We start from the raw sequence: 12383 nt of genomic DNA, 5'->3' as shown, positions 1-12383 counted from the left end.
TTTTTTATTCTTATGTTAATCCCCATACATTACATCATTAGTTCTAGATGAAGTGTTCCATGATTCATTGTTCGTGCACAACACCCAGTGCTCCATGCAGAACGTGCCCTCCTCAATACCCACCACCAGGCCAACCCATCCTCCCACCCCCCTCCCCTCTAGAACCCTCAGTTTGTTTTTCAGAGTCCATCTTCTCTCAACAACCATTCTGATTCTTATGTCATTCCTTCAACAACCCTTATGGGGTAAAAATGTATCATGTTCCTTCTATGCCAGGCACTGTTCAATGAACAGAAGAGGCAAAGATCCCTGCCTCTCCAGACCTTACATTATAGGTAGGGGGAGGGGAAAACAACAAATGTAATACACAAATAAATTATCGTGATGTATTCTAAGGTGGTAAGTGCAGAGAGAAGTAGGGAATGGTGAGGGGGGTTGGAATGCTGTGGTAGGGAGGGAAGGATGGCAAGGTTGAATAGGGTGGCCAAGATTGGGGTCATTGAGAGGCTGAAATATAAGCAATGACCTGACAGAGTGAGGGAGACAGGTAAGCAGGTACGAGGTAGGAGATCAATCTGGGCACAGGGCATGGGTGTGTGAAGACCCTAAGGTCAGAAGGGAACATATTTGGTGTGTTTAAAGACGAGTAAGGAAGCCAATGTAGTTGGAGCAGAGCAAGTGAGGAAAAAGCAGTGGGGGTCAGAGAGGTAAGGCATGGCTGTATCACACAGGGCTTTGTGGGGCACTCTAAAGAACTTGGTTTTGATGCTCAGTGAAATGCGGAGCCACTAAAGGTGGAGTTGAAAGCAAAGGACTCCAGGGGTGCCTGGGTGGTTCGGTCGGTTGAGTGTCTGCCTTTGGCTCAGGTCATGATCATACGGATCTAGCCTCACATTGGGCTCCCTGCTCAGTGGAGAGTCTGCTTCTCCCTCTGCCCCGCCCCCTGCTTGTGCTTTCTCTCTCTCTCAAATAAATAAAATCTTAAAAAAGAAAAAAAAAAAAAAGAAAGAAAGCAAAGGACTCCAAGATGGTAGACGGCAGAGGATAGAAGGAGCCTGGATGCCTGAGTTCATTGTTTGGAGGGGCGTTTTCAGGAGAGCTGCCCAACCAGGTTGTTCCTTATGTGAGCAAGTGACAGTCATCACATTAAGCCAGGGAGATTTTTGAGGTCCTTACAGCAGCTAGCGTTGATGAGCATGACTAACACATGGGGCTTCCAGCAGAGGTGTAGCACCATCTAAGTGATGTCTTAAAAGGATCTCTTCAGCTATAGTTTGGTAAGGGGTCAAGGGACCAGGGGTAGAAGCAGAGAGACCAGTTTGGAGGGAGGTGATGCAGGCGAGAGACTGGGGCACTCACAGTGGAGATGGTCAGGTCCATCGGCTCTGAACATAATTTGAAGGTGGCTCCAAGAGGATTTTTGAGTGATTGCATGTTGGTATAAAAGAAGGGAATCTAGGATGTCTCTGGATCTTTGGTCTGAGCAACTGGATGAGAGGAGTCGTCACCCACTGTGATGAGAAGGCACTGAGTGGAGGCAGTTGGGGTGGGAGATGGGTCACCTGGGGACACACTGAATTACAAGGTCTGTTGACACCATTATGGGATGAGTGTAGCTCCTCAAATCTGTATGCTGAAGCCTTGTCCCCTATTACCTCAGAAGGTGACTGAACTTGGAGATAGGGTCTTTAAAGTGATGATTAAGTTAAAGCGAGACCATTACGGTGGGCCCTAATCCACTGTGACTGGCGTCCTTATATGAAGAGGAAATCTGGACACCAAGGGAGACAGCAGGGGTGTGCTCTCACAGAGGAAAGACCGTGGGAGGACACAGCGACAAGGTGGCCATCTGCAAGCCAAGGAGAGAGGCTTCAGAAGAAACCAAACCTGTGACACCTTAATTTTGGATGTCTATCTTCCAGAACTGTGAGAAAATAAATTTCTGTTGTGGAGGCTGCCCACTCTCGTATTTGTGTATGGCAGCCTGAGCAGGCCAAGTAAGTCAGACACCCAAGCAGAGATTTCTTAGTAATCTTTTGCCGGCCTCTCCCCACCCCCCACCCCTCCCTTTTTTTTTTTTTTTTTTAAACTAAATTCTGAATCGGTCAGGGTTTTTACCTGCACAGATTGGAAGCCACACTCTGAAGCCAGTTTGTTAAGGGATGTTAGGTGTGTCATAGAATCCCCGGGAAGAACTCCCAGAGAAGGAAGCTTGCAGGCCGTGCAGCTGGAGGAAGCCCCATGCTTGCCCCTGTCTGTGGGCATAGATTCAGTGGCATGTTCCACCCGATGCTGCCACTAAGGCTCTGGCATTGCTGCTCCGTTGTCCCCATGGGCACTCCTGCCAGAATGGACCCCACAGGGCACCTCCTTCGTTATATCAGTAGCTCTCAGTTTGCAGGCTTATGCCTTGGGTTTGGCTGGGGGGAGATTCGGGTCACGTGTCTGTGTTCCAGCTGCCAGGGAGCCTGGAAGGCTAATTCTGGCTTCTACACTGGGGAAGCACAGCCACCCCGTGGAGAATTCCTTTGCAAAGGAGCTGGGCGACCAAGGACAAGAACAGGAGAAAGGGGAGGGAGAAACATTTATCAAGCACTTACTATATGCAAGGCACCATGCTAAGCGCTTTATATATATTACCTTCCTTAGTCCTCATAGCAACCTCATGATGCTGTTCATATTTTCGTTTCATGCATGAGGAAACATGTTTCAAGGGATTCAGTGACTTGCCAAAAAGATTGCACAGCTCCTAAGCGGTGGAGCCAGGATGTGAATCTAGACTCTGTTCCAACAAAGTGGAGAGGATTATGCCCATTTTACAGAAGAAGAAACTCCAGCTCAGAGACGTCAGGTAACTTGTCTGAGGCGACACAGCTTATAAGTGACTGAGCAAAGACTCAAATCCAGTTTGGCCTGGCTCCAAAGCTGGTGCTCTTCCTGCTCTGTCTGACCTCAAACAATTATTGAGCCCCCTATGAATACAGAGACAAGCAGTGCCCGTAAGCAGAAGCTTGTCAGAAATGCCCTATGTGGGAAGCAATGATGGCACAAAGAACTGAGAAGAAGATGGGTAACCTCGAACATGTATGTTCTTTGCTGGGACCTCAGTTTCCCCCACGAGAAGACCCTGGGTCTGTGCTTGCCAAAGGGAAGAATGGGTAAAGGAACGGATAGTGACAGCTGGATGGCCTTGGAAAACCCTCTTGGCTCCAACAGCTCTTGTTCCAAGACTCATAAACCTCCAGTGCTCTGATCTCACTGAGCCCCACACCCCTGCGAGTCTCTTCTACGGCTGGAGGCTGCTGCTGGCCCTCCTGGCCTGGGGCTCTGGTGCTCTCTCCCCACCTCAAGCCCAGACAGGAGGATCATTCTCTTCTCTGCTCCTCTTACTAGGCTGGGAACCACTGGGACTGTCTGGGGGTTCTCATGAAACCAAAGGGAAGTTCAAGGAGATGGACACCTCCACCAAGTACAAGCCAGGAGACACAGTACAGTGTGAGGTTAGAAGTTAGTGAGGAAAGGGGCACCTGGGTGGCTCAGTTGGTTAAGCATTGGATTCATGATTTTGGCTCAGGTCATGATCTCAGGGTCGTGAGATTGAGCCCCGGGTTGGGCTCCATGCTCAGCGTCGGGCTCTGCACTCAGCGGAGAGTCTGCTTGGGATTCTCTCTCCCTCTCCCTCTGCCCCTCCCCACTGTGCTCACTCACTCTCTCTCAAATAAATAAACATATCTTAAAAAAAAGAAAAGTTTGTGAGGAAAGGCGGGGTGGGGGGGCGGTAGGAGTCTCAACGCTGTCTCTTTATGAAACTCTCACTGGAGCTTCTGTTTTCATCCACTCTTCAGATCATTTCAGTCATCTGTTCCTTCCAACAAATATTTATTGGTGACCTTTCTGCATCGGGGCTGGAAAGAAAGAAAACTGGAGGGAAAACAGATGAAGTGTCCTTCCCCGTGGGGCTCTCGGTCCCGTGCCTGAGGTAAGATGTGCGGGTTGGTAATTGTGGGATGGTGCCGTGAGCACGGTCCACGGCGGGATGAGCCCCGGGGCCTTGAAAGTGCGGCCTCCTGACCCGGCCATGGCAGCTGGGGAGGTTCCTATGACAGGTGTGGGATAGGGATGTTCCGTGTGTCATTGCTTCTCAGAACACCTTGCTTCTCACAACAGCCATGGGAGGTAGATACTGTTGCTTCCACTTGCCAATGAGCAGACAGGCTCAGAGAAGGGGAGTCACTTGCCCAAGTCACATATGCCAAGGTTGGCCTGGCTCCAAATCTTGCCTTCCCTGCACTGCCCACCTGGCCTCTAACAATTTTCAGAACTTTCTAAGGTCAGGGATGGGCTTCCGATGAGCAGAGCTGTTTTGAGACAACCGTGCAAGCAACCAAGAGCGAGTCCTGCAGTCTCTGGCCTCACTTTCCCCCTGAAGGCACTTTGTCTGAGCTTGTTAAAGGAATGAGTGAGTGAACAACTAAGGAGGGGATGAGGGCATTGGACCAGATGGTGCCTAAGGACCCTCGGCCCCAACAGTACCTGCTTCTGACCTTCATACATTGTCAGATGGCTTTGATCCTCCTGAGCTTCCTGGAATCTCTCCACCAGGAATCTCTCAATCCATCTTTGCTGCCACCAGCACCCTCAGCCTTAGGAACATGCCATTCTTACTTGGACTCAGACCAAACCCAGTGGAACACGATCCCTTTCATGTGTCCCCCTCAGCATGGCTAAGATGTGTTGGGAACTTTTGTCAAGACAGAGGGAAACCTCAGGGAAATGAAGCACAAAAACACAAAACCCACAGGAGTGTGTCGAGTTTGAGACAGACCCAAAGGATTTAGGGCTGTTTCTAAGTCTCATTGGATATATGCCCTGCTTGCCATAGCTTGATCTCCAAGGGTCCCGATGAACTCCACTCCCAATCAACTGAATTAAGAGGATTGTCCTATTCCTGGAAGTTTTTAACCATTCGGGTTACACTGTGATTCCAGCAGGTCTGGAAGGCATTGGGAGGCAGGAGACTGGGCTGAAGCCACAGGGGCATGATGGGGACAGGTCATTGGGCTGGGACGATGCGGGTGCTAGCTTCCTTCACAGCTGTGGCTGCAGCGGCCCCTTGTGGCCATTTAAAAACGGGGAAACTGAGTGTTAGGGGGAAGTACCTTTCCTTAGAGAGATGGCCTCCTGCACGCCTTTGTTGCCTGGAGAAGGAAAGACACACGCCCCGGGTCACACAGCTAGAATCCAGGTCCTTGGACTCCTAGCCCTTCTGGGACTCTTTCTCTTGTACCACTCCCAGCTCAATGCCCTTCTTTTGTGCGCAGGAAGGCCAGGGAGTAGCCTGGAGTGTAGCGCCTGCCTTTGCCCACACAGACCCTCTCTGATCCTTCTTCTCGCTTTAGAACTGAGCAGGGTCAGGGGTCCAGAAAGGGGTCCAGGAAGGAACACTCCTGGTGGCCGGGCAGTGTTCCCAGGTGGCCTCTAGGGGGCGCTGTGGCACCGAGTTGGCGGGGCCCCGGGCGCCCGCTGCAGGGGCGGAGCCAGCTGGGCTCGGGGAGGACGGAGGGAACAGCAGGCAGCCTGCGGAGCGTGTGGGGAGCCCCGTGGCCCGCAGCCTGCCCTGTCCGAAGCTGTGGCCGGCTCCAGAGTGGACACCAGCACCTCTTTCCGTGGTTCAAGACGCCAGGCCTCTAATCCACCTCGCAACGCCCTCCTCGAAACTACACTTTCCAGACGTTACCTCTCCTTGTTGAGTTTCCCCATGCTCAGGAAGGTGGGCCGGCAGGATCCCTGTCCCTGTTACTATGGGGAACAGATTCAGAGAGGCCAAGGGATTGGCCCGGTCCAGCCAGCTGCTAAAGGCAGAGCCTGGCCTCGGACCAGAGCTTCAGACTCGAAATCCAGCCCCGTTTCCTACACACTCAGGTTCCCGTGAGTTTGGCTCAAGGTTAATGGGGAGGTGTGCTGCGGCAGGCAGGGGGCTTTGGAGTCACCTCCACTACCACCTGCTAAGGGGGCCTTTGGCAAGTCACTCAACCTTTCTGTACCTCCTCTTCTCATCTGTAAAATGGGCGGTAATTAGTTCCCTTGGGAGGTGGCCGTAAGAAATGGACGTGAGGATGGACAGAGACAGCCAGGCACCTGGTCTAGGGTGGCTAGTGTTGTAAATGCGGGCGCTGCCAGGCCCTGTCCTCTTGTGTAGCCTTCTCCCCAGGGATCCAGGCTGGGGACGTCAGAGCCCTGCTGTGCCTCCCCGAGGCCGGGGTGCGCTGCTCTGGACTCTGGGGTGCAGAGTGTGCGGCAGGCACTGCTCACGTCCCTGGAGCTAGTGCAGAGATGGAGCTGAGAGGGGCCAGGTCTGCTGGGGTCAGGGGCAGGGCAGGGTGTGAGGGAGGCAGGGTGAGTCACTCACCAGCCCAGATGCTGCAGAGTGAAGGGGAAGGAGTGTGGGGGCTGGCCAGGCCTGGCGGCACCAGGCACCGGGATCCCAGGCAGGGAGGCCGCCTGCAGCGGGAGCTGAGGGTGTGGCCCCGTGCCTGCCCCATACTGCCAGTTTCTGCTGCACCCCAGGAGCGGGGCGGGCCAGAGGAGAAATCTGGTCTGGGGCTTCTCAGGGTGGGCCTGTGTGGCGAAGGGGGTCTCCCGCTGAGCGTGAGGTTCAGGACGCTTTCCTCCCCCAGCTCCCTGCCCTCTCCAGCTCTCCACCCTTGCTGAGGCCTTTCTTCCTGCCCCTGTGGCTGGGGCTGGAGGAGAATGCTCTGTGGGCCTCTCCCAGCCCCCAGAGGGTCCCCATCTAAGACAGACAGACCGAGACAGTGTCCACACCTGCGTCAGGCCCGTTGCAGCAGACTTTAGCCACACCTGCCTGGGTCAGGGGTTCTGCAGGATACTGTGGACTCTCAGCATCAACTGAAAGGACTTTAGAGAAAGAACAAGTTTTGGAAGTGTGAACGGGAGCAAGGATGGGCCTAAACCTGGGGCGTGGAGGGTGGGAAGGGGAGTGGGATGAGCAGCAGGAGGCTGAAGGGACAGGTGAAGGAGTGGTGTGTTTGGTAGCTGGGGAGGGTGGTGGTGGGGAGGGCTGCCCAGGGCGCTTAACTGATACCCCCCACCACCTGCAGCTGCCTCCCATTGGCTGATCAGCCTTCCTTCATCAGAGCAGGGCACAGAAGGGAGGGGAATGTATCTGGAAGGACCCGGGAGAATGATCAGGATGATGAGGACATAAGATGAATAAGCCAGACCCTGCCCTCAAGTTGCTCACTGGCTAGAGGAAATAAGAGCCAGCTAAGCTCACCAGGTGGGAAGAGGACAGTCCCAGGAGAGACAAAGCACCGACAGGCCTGGAGGAGGGAAGGAGCTGGGCCGGGCGGGGCCGGGGAACACAGTGGCTTTAAGGAAGAAGCTTCCTTTTGTTGCTGTTACAGGTTGCCACAAACTCAGTGGCTTAAAACGACACCAACTTGGTGTCTTATCGTTGTAGAGGTCAGAAGTCTGAAATGGGTCTTATGGGCCAAAGTCAAGGTGTCCGTAGAACCATATTCCTTCTGGAGGTTCTAGGGGAGAGTCTGTTTCCTTGCCTTTCCAGCTCTTAGAGGCTGCTGCATGCCTTGGCTCGTGGCCCCTTCCTCCTTCAAAGTGCATCGTTCTGCCCTGTTTCCATGGTCCCATCTCCTCTCTCTGACCTTGACCACCTTGCCTCCCTCTTATGAGGACCCTGGCGATTACACTGAGCTCACTCAGATAATCCAGGATAATCTCTCCATCACAAGACCCTTAACTTCATCCCATCTACAGAGTCCCTTTTTGCCATATAAGGTGCGTGTTTGGGTGTTCTGGGGACATGCATCTCTGGAGGGTCATTATTCTGCCAACCGCTGGTGGCACTGCAGGTGGGGTGGGGCTTAGACATGTGAGGGCCGAGGGAGAGGACGCTGCAGGAGGAGGGGACAACCTGAGCAGAGGTCAGGGCCTGAGGACGGAGGCAACATCAGCCAGCTCCTGGTGTGTGGTTGCAGGAAGGTGTGGTTTGGGGGAACAGCCTGGGGAAGCTGAAAGGCCAGTGCCCACTCCATGTCTAAACGAACCCAGTTGGCCTCCGGGGTGATGAGGCAGACTAGTCCCCTGAGGGATGGTGGGGCTGGGGCGGGACTGTTCCTTCAGGACTTAGAGCTGCTCTTTTCGGGTATGGTGGCCAGAATACCCTTGTAATTGTTTCCCAGGGGTGTCCTCCATTTAGCCCTGCCCCCTCCCACCCATGTGACTCCCACTGCAGACTTCCTCAGAATCAGTATCACCCTCCCCTCCTCTCCTCTCCCCTCCTCCCTTCCTGCTCCGAATGGCTGATCTGGGCTTGTTTCCCCTCCGTGGTCTATGCCAGCCTCCAGCTTCCGATTCCTTCCTCCAGCTTGACTCCCCAGCCACTCTGAACGGTTCCCTGCTCCTGAACTCCCCGCATCTGCTCACCGGTTAGGCCCAGCCCGTTCCAGGAGCCCCCTACCCCCTTCCCCACTACTCAGCCTCGAAGCCTCAGCTCTTGGGAAGGCTGCCTTCCCCTTGCCTCCTCTCCACCAAGCATGGAAGCAGTGAGTGGCCTCCACGGGATCTTTTATGATAGCCCGTGCCTGCTGAGTGGCCGTCCAGTGCCAGGATGATGGACACATCACCTTCAATCCTCCTACTGGGGGTAAGGGCTATCGACTCTTGAAGGCTTACTGTGTGCCGGACACTGTTTTTTTTTTAAGATTTTATTTATTTACTTGTCAGAGAGAGAGAGAGAGCACAGGCAGGGCCAGCGGCAGGCAGAGGCAGAGGGAGAAGCAAGCTCTCTGCTGAGCGAGGATCCCAGTGCGGGACTCGATCTCAGAACCCCGGGATCATGACCTGAGCCAAAGGCAGCCGCTTAACTGACTTCCCGTTGGAGCCACCCATGCGTCCCCCGGGCACTGTTCTTGACACATGGTTTTGATTTCTCCCCAACAAACCCTCTGAGACTGATCTTACCGGCTCCGCTTCGGAGATGAGGGAGCTGAGGCTCTGAGAGGTAGGTAAGTGCCAGGGCTTTAAAATAAATAGTGGATCCATGAATTAAACCCAGGCCTCATTTTATAGGGGAGGAAACTGAAGCTTGGGGAGATTCAGTAACTGGGGCTAAGGAGTAGCTCCCAAACCAAGGTGTGGCTCGTTTCAAAGGCCAAGCTTGTCCCTATCTCACTACGTGGTCACTCATTAACCTTAATCTGCCACACGATGCCCTTTAGCCTCTGCCTTGTAGTTGTTCGTACAGATCTCTCCTACCCACCTCCCCCTTGGCCACTGTCGGGGAGCTGGTGGGCACTGGGCCTGGGTCTCTCATCTCTGTGTTCCGCACCCGGCACAGGTCCGGCTCAGAGCACAAGCCTGGCCAGATGAGCGAATGGAGGAGTAAATGATGCTTCCCCGGGCGTGGCTCTGAGCGGAGGCCATCAGCAGCCACTGAGATCCAGAGGGGCTGCAGGCTTGAGGCCGTGTGAGGTGCAGACCTGGGATTCCAGCCCCTCCAAATTTCTTGGCAGATTCAAACATTCAAGTTTTTTTTTTTTTTTACAAGTATATTTTATGCATAGTTTGGGGAAGAGGTAATACACGCCCAATAGAGTACGAAATTGTAAAAGGACAGAGGATCTACAACAAAATGGTCGTCTTCTTACCTCCTGTGAATCCAGTCTTCCAGCTCTGGCTCCAAGCAGCAGCCTGTGCGTCACTTTCTTGTGCATCTTTCTAAAGATATCCCTGCATTTACAAACCTGGTCGTGTCTATGTTCTCCCTGGGAGCACACGTATAAGGCGTAGCCAATGATGCACATCGCTCTTTCTTACCAGTCCTCTGGACACATTCTTTCTGAAGGTTGCACAGTATCCTGCTGTACCAAAGGTATCATATAATGGATATTTAGGTGTTTTCACTCTTTTGCTACTACGAATAACGCGGCAATGAATATCCTAGCACATGATGTCCTTTTTTTTTTTTTTTTTTTTTGTTAAAGATTTTATTTATTTATTTGAGAGAGAGAGAATGAGAGACAGAGAGCATGAGGGGGAGGAGGGTCAGAGGGAGAAGCAGACTCCCCGCTGAGCAGGGAGCCCGATGCGGGACTCGATCCCGGGACTCCAGGATCATGACCTGAGCCGAAGGCAGTCGTTTAACCAACTGAGCCACCCAGGCGCCCCACATGATGTCCTTTTGCATGTGTGCAAAACTACACCAGAAAGATAAAATACCTGTAAGAGAGGTTGATAGGACAAAGAATTAGATTTAAGATCTTGATAGATATTGGCAATCACTGTTCGTACAGTTTATCCTGATTTTACCTCTACCAACAACGTGTAGGAGTCTGTTGTTCTCAACAAACAGTAAGATATCAACCCTTTTCATCCTTGCCAATCTGACACCTGTAAAAAATGAGATTTTATGATAGTCTAAATTTACATTTCTCTTACTGTGAGGCTGAACATTTTCATGTATCTAAATGCAATTTGCATATTCTTTTCTAGGAACTGTTTGCCTATATTCTTTGCTCTTTTTCTCCCTCCTGGGTTATCGATCTATTATTCAATTATCTGTAGGAACTCTTTATATGTGTTAAGGATATTGGTCCTTGGCCCATGATATAGGTTGCAAATATTTTCCCTGTTGTCATTTCCACAAGGTCTGTTGTGAAAGGCTCCCTGCTTATCACTTTCCATCTTTGACTCTGGTTACTCGCCTCCTTGTCTTACCTCCTCCTTAATTATCTCTCATATGCTGGGTGTCTTTCACTTATGTGATCTGGTTTACAGCTTATAAGCTCCATGCAAGATGAATTCCCATTTATGTTGGGAGACAATTATCCACGGATCTGTTGCATGTATTCTGCACATCTTGCAACCAGAGGTGCTGAATGGCTTTCGATGTGGTCTGTCTTTTCAAGGATTTTTTAGGAGTCAGCTGCCTTGGAGGGTAGAAATAACATCTCCCACTTGAGCAGAGGCAGGTTATTTTTTCCTGTTCTGTATAATAATGATGATGCTTCCCGTTGGAGCAAAGACCACACAGGTTTGCTTGCTGCTCATTATAAAAGATTTGGTTTCCCAAAGCTTAGAGTTTCTCAGCTGTAATTCAAAACCCATTGCATATGGAGCACCCAGCGGGGTCAAGCTTTGCATCACCACATAGTCTTTGATGGACAGGGTGAGAGGAATCAATGCAAACCTGAAACTTTAACTGCTTGCTGTGCCTTGAATAATCATTTCCTTTGTCTCTGACCCAGGAATCTCTGGTCTGCCAGCATCCATAAAACTGTGGCAGGCTAACTCGTTAGCTTGCCAAAAAGAGTAAATCTCAGACCCTTATGGTTCTCGTTCTCGACAATTTGGCAGCTGGACAAGGTGAGGCTTTGTTCACCTGAGCCCAAGGTCACCCAGATAGAAAGCAGCAAAGCTGGGCCTGGAATTGGATCTCTTACTTCCCACCCTGGGTTTTGGCTATGCATAGCCTTCCCGTGCTGGCAGGTAAGCTGGCCACAGCTAGGCTCTTGAGGCTGATTTATCTTTGTGTCTCTCCCACACCTCCTACATGGTTCCAACACGGGGGTTCGATGACTCTCATTCTGATGCCAGTGATTCTCAAGCTGCAGTGAGCCTCAGAACCATGAGCACAGAGACGATGCGGACTTATTAAAAATGTAGGCTCACCCCCAGAGATTTGATTCAGTAACCCTGGGGGGAGGGCACCCAGGCATCAGCATTTTAAATAAGCTCCTCATGTGATGTTGATGCAGGGGGTCTAAGGACCACAGGCGGGGAGTCAGTGCTGTGAGCAGGTGGCCACTGCAAGTTCGTGGGCTGAGTGACTTGATCGAAGCTGGCTGGAGACGGAAGAGCCTGGTACTGGGAGAGGCACTGGAGATGAGCTCTGAGGGAGGCGCCGCTGTTGTTAGGTCTTGAGGTGATAAGGCTTGGATTAGAGGTGGCGGCAGAGGGAAGGAATGAAGGGGTTGTTGGAATGCCCAGCTGCGACAATAGCCCTGTGTTCCCAGCTTCAGGGCATCCTGCAGCTGGGCTGTCTGACTCATCTGCCACTTTGCGTGGGTCACCTTTTGACTCAAAAGCCATTGTTGCTTTTGCAGGGAAAAAAAAAAAAAAGAAGAAGAAATCCAGTGGCCTGGTCTGCAAGGCCCTTCCTTGTCTGAGTCTGGCCAGCTCGGCAGCCTCTACTGCCCTGATCCTTCTTTGGCACAGAGGTTAGACCATGAGGCACAGGGCCAGACCTCCTGGGTTAAAATCTCAGCTCTGCCACTTACCAAACTTTAAGCTTAAGCCAGTTGCCCTCAGTTTCCTAGTCAGTGAAATGGGGAGGTTGCTATTGG

The sequence above is a fragment of the Leptonychotes weddellii genome, chromosome 15 (genome assembly GCF_054177405.1).
Source record: "Leptonychotes weddellii isolate Sample4059 chromosome 15, ASM5417740v2, whole genome shotgun sequence".
Taxonomy (NCBI): Eukaryota; Metazoa; Chordata; class Mammalia; order Carnivora; family Phocidae; genus Leptonychotes; species Leptonychotes weddellii.
The sequence above is the reverse complement of the archived record's forward strand: the minus strand, read 5'-3'. Positions refer to the sequence as shown.